Genomic DNA, 9,172 nt, shown 5'->3' with positions numbered 1-9,172 from the left:
GGGACGCCACCTGTGGTACTGCTGGATGCATGATAGCATCCACCTGTGCTAAACCCGCTGAAATAGCCTGTAGTGCCCACACGGCCGCGAATGCTGGAGCAAACGACGCGCCGATAGCTTCATAGACAGATTTCAACCAAAGGTCCATCTGTCTGTCATTGGCATCTTTAAGTGAAGCGCCATCTTCTACTGCGACTATGGATCTAGCCGCCAGCTTGGAAATTGGGGGATCCACCTTTGGGCACTGGGTCCAGCGTTTGGCCACTTCAGGGGGAAAAGGATAACGGGTATCCTTAGAACGTTTAGAGAAACGCTTGTCTGGATGAGCGTCGTGCTTTTGGATTGATTCTCTGAAGTCAGAGTGGTCCAAAAAAGCACTTAATTTACGCTTGGGATACAGGAAATGGAACTTCTCCTGCTGTGCAGCTGCCTCCTCTGCAGAAGGGGCTGGGGGAGAAATATCCAACAGCCTATTAATCGCCGATATAAGGTCATTAACCATGGCGTCACCATCAGGGGCATCCAGATTGAGAGGGGCCTCAGGATTAGACTCCTGATCACCGTCCTCAGTCTCATCACAGAGAGACTCTTCTCGCTGAGACCCTGAGCAGTGTGATGACGTCGAGGGTCTTTCCCAGCGAGCACGCTTAGGCTGCCTGGGACTGTCATCTGAGTCAGAGACTTCAGCCTGTGATGCTTGAGACCCCCTTGAAGTACGGATTAGTTCCAACTGAGGGGGACCAGTGAGCATAGCCACAGCAGTGTCCATAGTCTGAGGAACTGGCCTGGCCTGCAAGGTCTCCAGGATCCTTGTCATAGCCTCAGACATTTTATCAGCAAACACTGCAAAGTCTGTCCCCGTCACCGGGGCAGGGTTCACAGGCGTCTCTGCCTGGGCTACCACCACAATAGACTCTGGCTGGCGAAGTGCCACTGGGACTGAACATTGCACACAATGTGAATCATTGGAGCCTGCTGGTAGATTAGCCCCACATGCAGTACAAACAGTGTACACAGCCCGTGCCTTGGCAGCCTTGCGTTTTGCGGATGACATGTTGCTGCGTCCTCAGAGCAGTACAGAGTGTCCAGCCAGAAGCGACCTTACAGTGCACTATATAAATATATATATATATATATATATATATATATATATATATATATGGTACCAATAAAGAAGTACACTAATATATCACTGAGGCACTAGTGGGGCCTGCACTACTGTGCAGCTTACCACCCGCTTAGGAGCGGTGTGTGGTCGCCAGAAATCCCTCTAGTCTGGGTCTCCCAGAGCCTGCTGCCTCCTTCCAGCCAGATCGCATGTGTAATGGCTGCCGGCGTCCTTGTGGAGAGGGGGGGCGGGCCCTGGGCGTACACCGACGAAGAGCGGGAAGTCTGCTTCCCCTTGTGCCTAGTGAGAGGGCTGGAGCATGTAAATAAGGCTCCAGCCCTCGGCGCAGCCATTGAGCAGCGTCTCTCCCCTACCCTGATTGACAGGGTGGGGGCGGGAACGAAGCGGCGCTAGGCCGCAGAAGCCGGGGGCTAAAGTTAAAAACGCCGCCGCCGTACAAGCGCGGTCGGCGCCAAGCCCCCGGCGCACTACAAGTCGCAGCTGCGCCGCCGCTCCAGGAGCGGTCGGCGCAGTAGTTCCCAACACACAATCGTCACTCAGCAAAGCTGCAGTGACCTAACCCCCAGCGTACAGCGCCACTGTCCCCGGCGCACTATAACGCTCAGCAAGCCCTGAGAGTGTCCGTGCCTGCCGGGGACACAGAGTACCTGAAGTTGCAGGGCCATGTCCCTGAACGGCACTCCCGCTCCCAATCCAGCAGGTTCTATGGGTCTGTGGATGGAGCCCGGCCCCAGGGCTTGGGGGCCGGCAGGATCCCACTTCCACAGAGCCCCTCAGGGGGATGTGGAAGGAAAACAGCATGTGGGCTCCAGCCTCCGTACCAGCAATAGGTACCTCAACCTTACAAGCACCATCACGGGTGAGAAGGGAGCATGCTGGGGGCCCTATATGGGCCCTCTTTTCTTCCATCCGATAGAGCCAGCAGCTACTGCTGACTACAAACAGTGGAGCTATGCGTGGATGTCTGACCTCCTTCGCACAAAGCAGAAAACTGGTGAGCCAGTGATCCCACTGGGGGTGTATAGCCAGAAGGGGAGGGGCCTTACACTTTTTAGTGTAATTGCTTTGTGTGGCCTCCGGAGGCAGTGCTATACACCCAATCGTCTGGGTCTCCCAATAGAGCGCCGAAGAAATTCTCTTTTTTGCTTGTATTGATATTTTTGAAAAACTCAAATTGGATTTAAAAAAATAAATACTTGCGTGAATGAGACATTAGAGAGAGCCTACACTGTGTGCAGAATTATTAGGCAAGTTGTATTTTAGAGGATTTTTTTCATTATTGATCAACTACTATGTTCTCAATCAATCCAAAAGACTCCTAAATATCAAAGCTTAATATTTTTGGAAGCTGGAGTGTTTTTATTTTAGATTTGGCTATTTTAGGAGGATATCTGTTTGTGCAGGTAACTATTACTGTGCAGAATTATTAGGCAACTTAATAAAAACCAAATATATTCCCATCTCACTTGTTTATTTTCACCAGGTAAACCAATATAACTGCACAAAATTTAGAAATAAACATTTCTGTCATGCAAAAACAAAACACCAAAAAAATTAGTGACCAATATAGCCACCTTTCTTTATGATGACACTCAACAGCCTACCATCCATAGATTCTGTCAGTTGCTTGATCTATTTACGATCAGCATTGCGTGCAGCAGCCACCACAGCATCCCAGACACTGTTCCGAGAGGTGTATTGTTTTTCCCTCCCTGTAGATCTCACATTTTATGAGTGACCACAGGTTCTCTATAGGGTTCAGATCAGATGAACAAGGGGGCCATGTAATTATTTTTTAATCTTTTAGATCTTTACTGGACAGCCACGCTGTGGAGTAGTTGGATGCATGTGATGGAGCATTGTCCTGCTTGAAAATCGTGGTTTTCTTGAATGATACTGACTTCTTCCTGTACCACTGCTTGAAGAAGTCTTCCAGAAACTGGCAGTAGGTTTGGGAGTTGAGCTTCACTCCATCCTCAACCCGGTCCCACAAGTTCATCTTTGATACCAGCCCATACCAGTACCCCACCTCCACCTTGCTGGCGTCTGAGTGGAGCTCTCTGCCCTTTACTGATCCAGCCTCTGGCCCATCCATCTGGCCCATCAAGAGTCACTCTCATTTCATAAGTCCATAAAACCTTTGAAAAATCAGTCTTAAGATATTTCTTGGCCCAGTCTTGACATTTTATCTTATGTTTCTTGTTCAAAGGTGGTTGTTTTCCAGCCTTCCTTACCTTGGCCATGTCCCTGAGTATGGCACACCTTGTTGTTTTTGATACTCCAGTAATGTTGCAGCTCTGAAATATAGACAAACTGGTGGCAAATGGCATCTTGGCAGCTTTACGCTTGATTTTCCTCAATTCATGGGCAGTTATTTTGCCCAACATGTTCTTGCGACCCTGTTGGCTATTTGCCATGAAATGCTTGATTGTTCGGTGATAACGCTTCAAAAGTTTGGCAATTTCAAGACTGCTGCATCCCTCTGCAAGACATCTCACAATTTTGGACTTTTCAGAGTCCGTCAAATCTCTCTTCTGATCCATTTTGCCAAAGGAAACAAAGTTGCCTAATAATTAAGCACACCTTCTATAGGGTGTTGATGTCATTACACCACACCCCTCCTCATTACAGTGACGCACATCACCTGATTTACTTAATTGGTACTTGGGTCTCAAGCCTATACAGCTTGGAGTAGACATGTATAAAAATCATCATGTGATCAAAATACTCATTTGCCTAATAATTCTGCACACAGTGTACTGTTCCTGTGTGTAGGGAACTCTGGTGAGATAGCTTTCTAATCCGCTCAACTTTTCTTTTCCAGACAAACCTTTTTCCCAATGTCTGAGGTAGGAGGTATAGGGATAGGACTGCAGAGGACTAGACGAAAGTTATTTTTTCTGATGAAGCCCTTTTCAGACTGACATTGGGAAGAATGATTCTTTTGGAGAAGAAAAGGTGAGCGCTACAATGAGTCCTGTCTCAGGCCAACCGTAAAACATCCCAAGACTGTTCATGTGTGGGGGCTTTTCATCCATGAAGTGGGTTCATTCACAAATTTGCTTAACAACACTGCCATGAATAAAGAACGGTATCTAAACATCCTGCAAGAGCAACTTCTCCCAACGATCCAGAAGCAATTTGGTGGTGAACAATGCAGCATGATAGAGACCATGTCACAAGGCAAAACATTGAAACTTTGGGTCCATGGCCAGGAAACCACCCACATCTCTATCCTCTTGAAAGCCTGTGGTCAATCTTCAAAAAGTGGGTGGGGAAATAAAAACATAGAAATTGAGTCTTTAGACAAACTTGTCAAAAGTTTAAAAACTTCTGAAATGCTGATAACTGTACTTTAGATGCATTGGATGATGCACAAGGGGAAGATAGGAGTCTGAGTCTTGCCAGGAGCAATTATATAGGTGTCATACTGTAAATACTTCACAGGATGTCAGGGATTCACTTACTGTGTACACATTAGAATATGTACTGATGATCATCCCTTAAATGAGCTGGAGAAATATATTAAAAAGTGACTATTGATGGAGAATAAGCAATACATGTGTAAAATAATGTTGGTGTGCTTCAAGCTGGATTTCACTGAGGCTGAATTCACATGTGGTGTAGTTTTTGTTTTCCGTAACTTTCCACCATGTGTTTCTATCAAATATACATGCATACAGTAAATCTCCGCTCATATTTTTACTATTACGGAAAGAACGTTTGCATCATACACTTTGATGTGGAATTTCATCATTTAAAATTTTGCACTCAAATATGCTATGCAAATACGCTACATAGGGATGATTTACATTTAAGGTGCAACCCCTATAAAGACAAAGCAATTTTTGACTGTAATTACATTTTGAAATCCATTACTTATTTTTCGGTCAATGCAATGAGGGGAAACATTATGTTCGTCAACAAACTGGGAAAAGACCGAAACCAAAGTGTGTTAAGAAGTCAGTGAAAGGTGGTGGAGGAAGTGTCATGGTTTAGAGGTTTAGGAAATGTTTTCTGTAGCAGGAGTTGGACCTCTCATACAGCTACATAGCAGAGTGAATGCAAGTGTGTATCAGAACCTTCTTGAACAACGTGGTTCCTTAATCAGCCAGCAATTTTCATGCAGGACCGTGCCCCATATTACACAGTAAATCAGGTAAAGCCTTGAAAAAGAGAACATTGCAACAATGAAATGGCCAGCCCATAGTCCTGATCGAAACCCAATAGAAAACCTCTGGAAAATGCTTGGCGACAAAGTTATGCCCAAGAAACACACAACAGTCAAAGAACTGTGGAATAGACTGCAAGAATGGACCAACTTCACACCAGAGCAGTGTGAGAGACTAGTTGAGTTGAGCGGACTGCAAATAATCCGGGTCCGGCGGATGCGCGGCGGGTTGACAAAGAAGTCCGGATCCGATCTGGAATCCGGCCCCATATAATGAGGGAGGGAGAGAGGAAAAAAAAAAAGGATAGTGATGCCCTGTGGCTGCAGATTTGCTGAAGTCATTCAAAGAAAAGGACTGTACACTTCCTACTGATTGGTGACTGTTGTTACCTTCAGAAAATTTAGTTATAATCTTTCTCTGTGCTACAGTCATTGCTGTTCTCGAATTATGATCATCCCATTTTGGGCAAAATAAAAAATTTTATGCTAATAAACTTTGGATCTTTTGTAAACCACTGTTCTAGTGGCATGGTGTAAAAAAACTTCAAATGTTGATCAATGTAGATTACATTATTTCAGAAAAACAAGTGATCATACACTGTTCTCTAATTTTGATCTCCAGTGTATGTTCCCTAACTTTAACATTGTGTGTTAGCACACAGCGGTTTAACGAGTACATGACTTCCATTTTTACAACACATGTAAGAAACATAAGGTTCGTAACATTTTCTTATACAAAAAGTGTAAACGCCACCCAACCATTACAAGGTGTACCTCATATAGATTGATTCAACTAAAATGGGAAAGAGATAGGAACCAGGCTTAGTTTGTAATACAATGTTTTTTGAAAAATGCCTTGATTATTTTGAGAAAGATGCGACTTTTTGCTGAAACGTTTTTAAAGTTATGACCGGACAGAAGAGATATTTTTTAACTTTACTATGTGCCAAATTCATGAACTATTTGTGTCATTTTGATTAATTTGGCACAATAAACATCTTTGAGCACCTTGACAATAATAAGAAGTGACTTAAACTGCAACTGATGAATCGAGGCTAATACTGTAAGTATATATGTTTGTATATTGACCACGGCATATTTATGCACATGCATATTTAATACTAAAGGTGTGCTGTGCCTTTTTGTAGTCCATAATTTAGTTCAAATTGAAGTTTATTAATATATGATTGACATTTCGCTTTACATACAAAATTCAAAACAAGATACGCTCTCAAAACGAAATTTAGAGCATAATACATCACAATATTATGAATTACATAACTTTCTTACATGACTCTGCATCAATGATAAATCTGAGTCAAGAACTAAAGAAACAAGTCTTGAAAATGCAAGAAGTCGAGGGGGGAGAACAGTAAGGGGATGGTTGAGACATGAGAGGAGAATTCAAGAAAGCTTGGGAAAGTATAGAAAGAAAGAGAGGGAAGGTAAAAACACAACGAAAACTTAGGAGAACGCACGACCCGATCCATCTAGCCACCACCCTCCCATTTCCCATAAGCCAGTACAAACTCTGCTCAAACCACACCTAGCAACCAATTATCCAAATCTGAAGAGTCTCTAAAAAGGACCCATGGAGTCCAAAGACCCAGTACCTTGGTTGAGGTGTCAGTTATTTGTCCTACCAATTCTTCCATTCTAAATAATGTATTTACCTCCTGCAACAAATCTTCCCGAGATGGAACACGTGTCTGTTTCCAGTACCTTGGGATCAGACATCTCGCTGCCGCCAGGAAGGGACAAGGTTTGTAGTCCATAATTTAACATTGTTCAACCTTTTATGCTCCCTGTTTTTTTTCCACCTATGGCATAACAAGAAGCTGAAAACTCAACTCCATGATGCCAGTGGTCAATCATTGAGTTAGATGTACATAAACCCTTTCCTGATATTAGGGGTACCTGTACATCTTATTTTCCAAGTAGTTTCTGCAGTGGTTGCATCGGTGTCTCCACGTGATTGTGTGGGCATGAGCGCTTGTGCCCAGCATGATCACAACAGAAGCTCTGCTCAACTAACAGCAATATCCTTAATTGTTTAAATCTCTAAAATGTTGCATTCTACATTTAGAAGGCTGTGAGAGGTAGAGCTCCTCTTATTCAGCCAGACTCTGCTTATGTGACATGGCAATTGCAAATGATTCCAGCAAAATCTGAACTCTAACAATGGTGCTTCTTCCCTATTGAGTCTTGTAGAGTCTAATTTCTCACCCCATATGGAAGTATATGTCTGTTTTTTTTCCTGAGTATGCCAATGCAATGTGATCAGAAACTATTGTATAGGCACTCTGCAAAACTCAGCAGGGGAGGAGAGCAATTTGGAAGTGCAGATTGCTCTAATAGTTTCTGGATGCCATGTCGCATTGGCAAAGCTCCTAATTTTCATAAGGACAACAGGAGAAAATGGACAGCACTATTGTGTCTTCAATTCAGAAGTTGCCATGGAAAAGTGCTCCTTCACTCTGAGCCCTGTGTTATGAGCATATTCTGGAGAAGTTGCACAACAAATTATAGAGTCCACTTTCTACTGTTACCATTTTAACTCCTAAGGTGGACTATTTCCTAAAGAACACATTTATTTTAAATTGCATTGAAAAAAAAAAAAACCTGAAAAACTACTGATAGATGTTTAAAGGGAACCTGTCAGGTCAAACATTGACCCAGAACCACGAGCAGTTCTGGGTGCATATTGCTATTCAAATGATTTTTATTAGGTTTTGTAGTTAACAAATCTTGAAATCATGCGTTAGAAAATTTAAGGACATATAGATAGTAATAACAAGGTTAAGAAAATGCACATATTTTGACCCTCCAGTTTGTTAGTGTTGATACATCAAGCAGTATATTTTGTTGGTCAAATCAATTGCTTATGAATTAACTTTTTGCAAAACATAACTAAACAACAAATAAAATTAACAACTTCCTGACATGGATTCCGTAGACAGTCCAGCAAATTTGAGAGATCAGAAACGTATAATTCTAGTGAGTTTTAGATCAGGGAGGTATCAAAGACTAGAGCTTCAAGACTGTAATTATTAGTGAGCTTGTATTTCTCGAATATAGTTAGTGTTTTCTTAACGTCAGTTGGGCTATATAGTCTGTCGGTAATTGGGCTCTGGCCATAGGTCCCATTTGGTAAGGTATTTTGTTTGAGTATTATTTTTTATGGCATAGTAGTACTCTAAAGTTTTATGTAGAGTTAGTTTCTCCTTAGCTTCTTGAATATTAGGAGCTTTCTCACTTTTCCATTTGGATGCAATGAGATTAGTGGACACTAGTAGAATATGTATTACTATGGGCCTAAAATGTTTAGGTATCGCTTCAATGTTTAAGAGAAGAAGAACTAATTCTGGAGTTAGAGATACATCTAGCTGTGTAATGGACCTCATAAGTGATTGAATGTCTCTCCAGAATTTCTTAATTTTTGGACACGACCAAAATATGTGAGTTATGTTGCCTGAATTTCCACAGTTTCTCCAGCATTTGTTTGCGGTATCTGGGTTAATTAAATGCAATTTATGGGGTGTGTAATACCAACGGGTTATTATCTTATAATTGGTTTCTATAAGAGCAACGCAAGGTATATTTTTGTAGACTGTGCCCAATGACTTTTGAAATCTTTCTTCAAATTGATTTTCTGGGATCATATTGCTAATCCCTGCCTAACCGTCCCTGTATACACTAGCATAGATAAAGAGATCTTTAGAAAAAGTATTTCTACAGATCTTTTATTATATGCCAATGAGCGAGGGGACTAGTGCCCTGGATGTTAGTTCCCCTGGCTAGTCGGCTCCATTAGCATGTTACTATGCCCCTGTGGGTTAACTAACATGCTAATAAATGTACAGCGTAAGAGG

The sequence above is a fragment of the Anomaloglossus baeobatrachus genome, chromosome 1, assembly GCF_048569485.1.
Source record: "Anomaloglossus baeobatrachus isolate aAnoBae1 chromosome 1, aAnoBae1.hap1, whole genome shotgun sequence".
NCBI classification, from domain to species: Eukaryota; Metazoa; Chordata; class Amphibia; order Anura; family Aromobatidae; genus Anomaloglossus; species Anomaloglossus baeobatrachus.
This window is presented reverse-complemented; position numbering follows the sequence as displayed.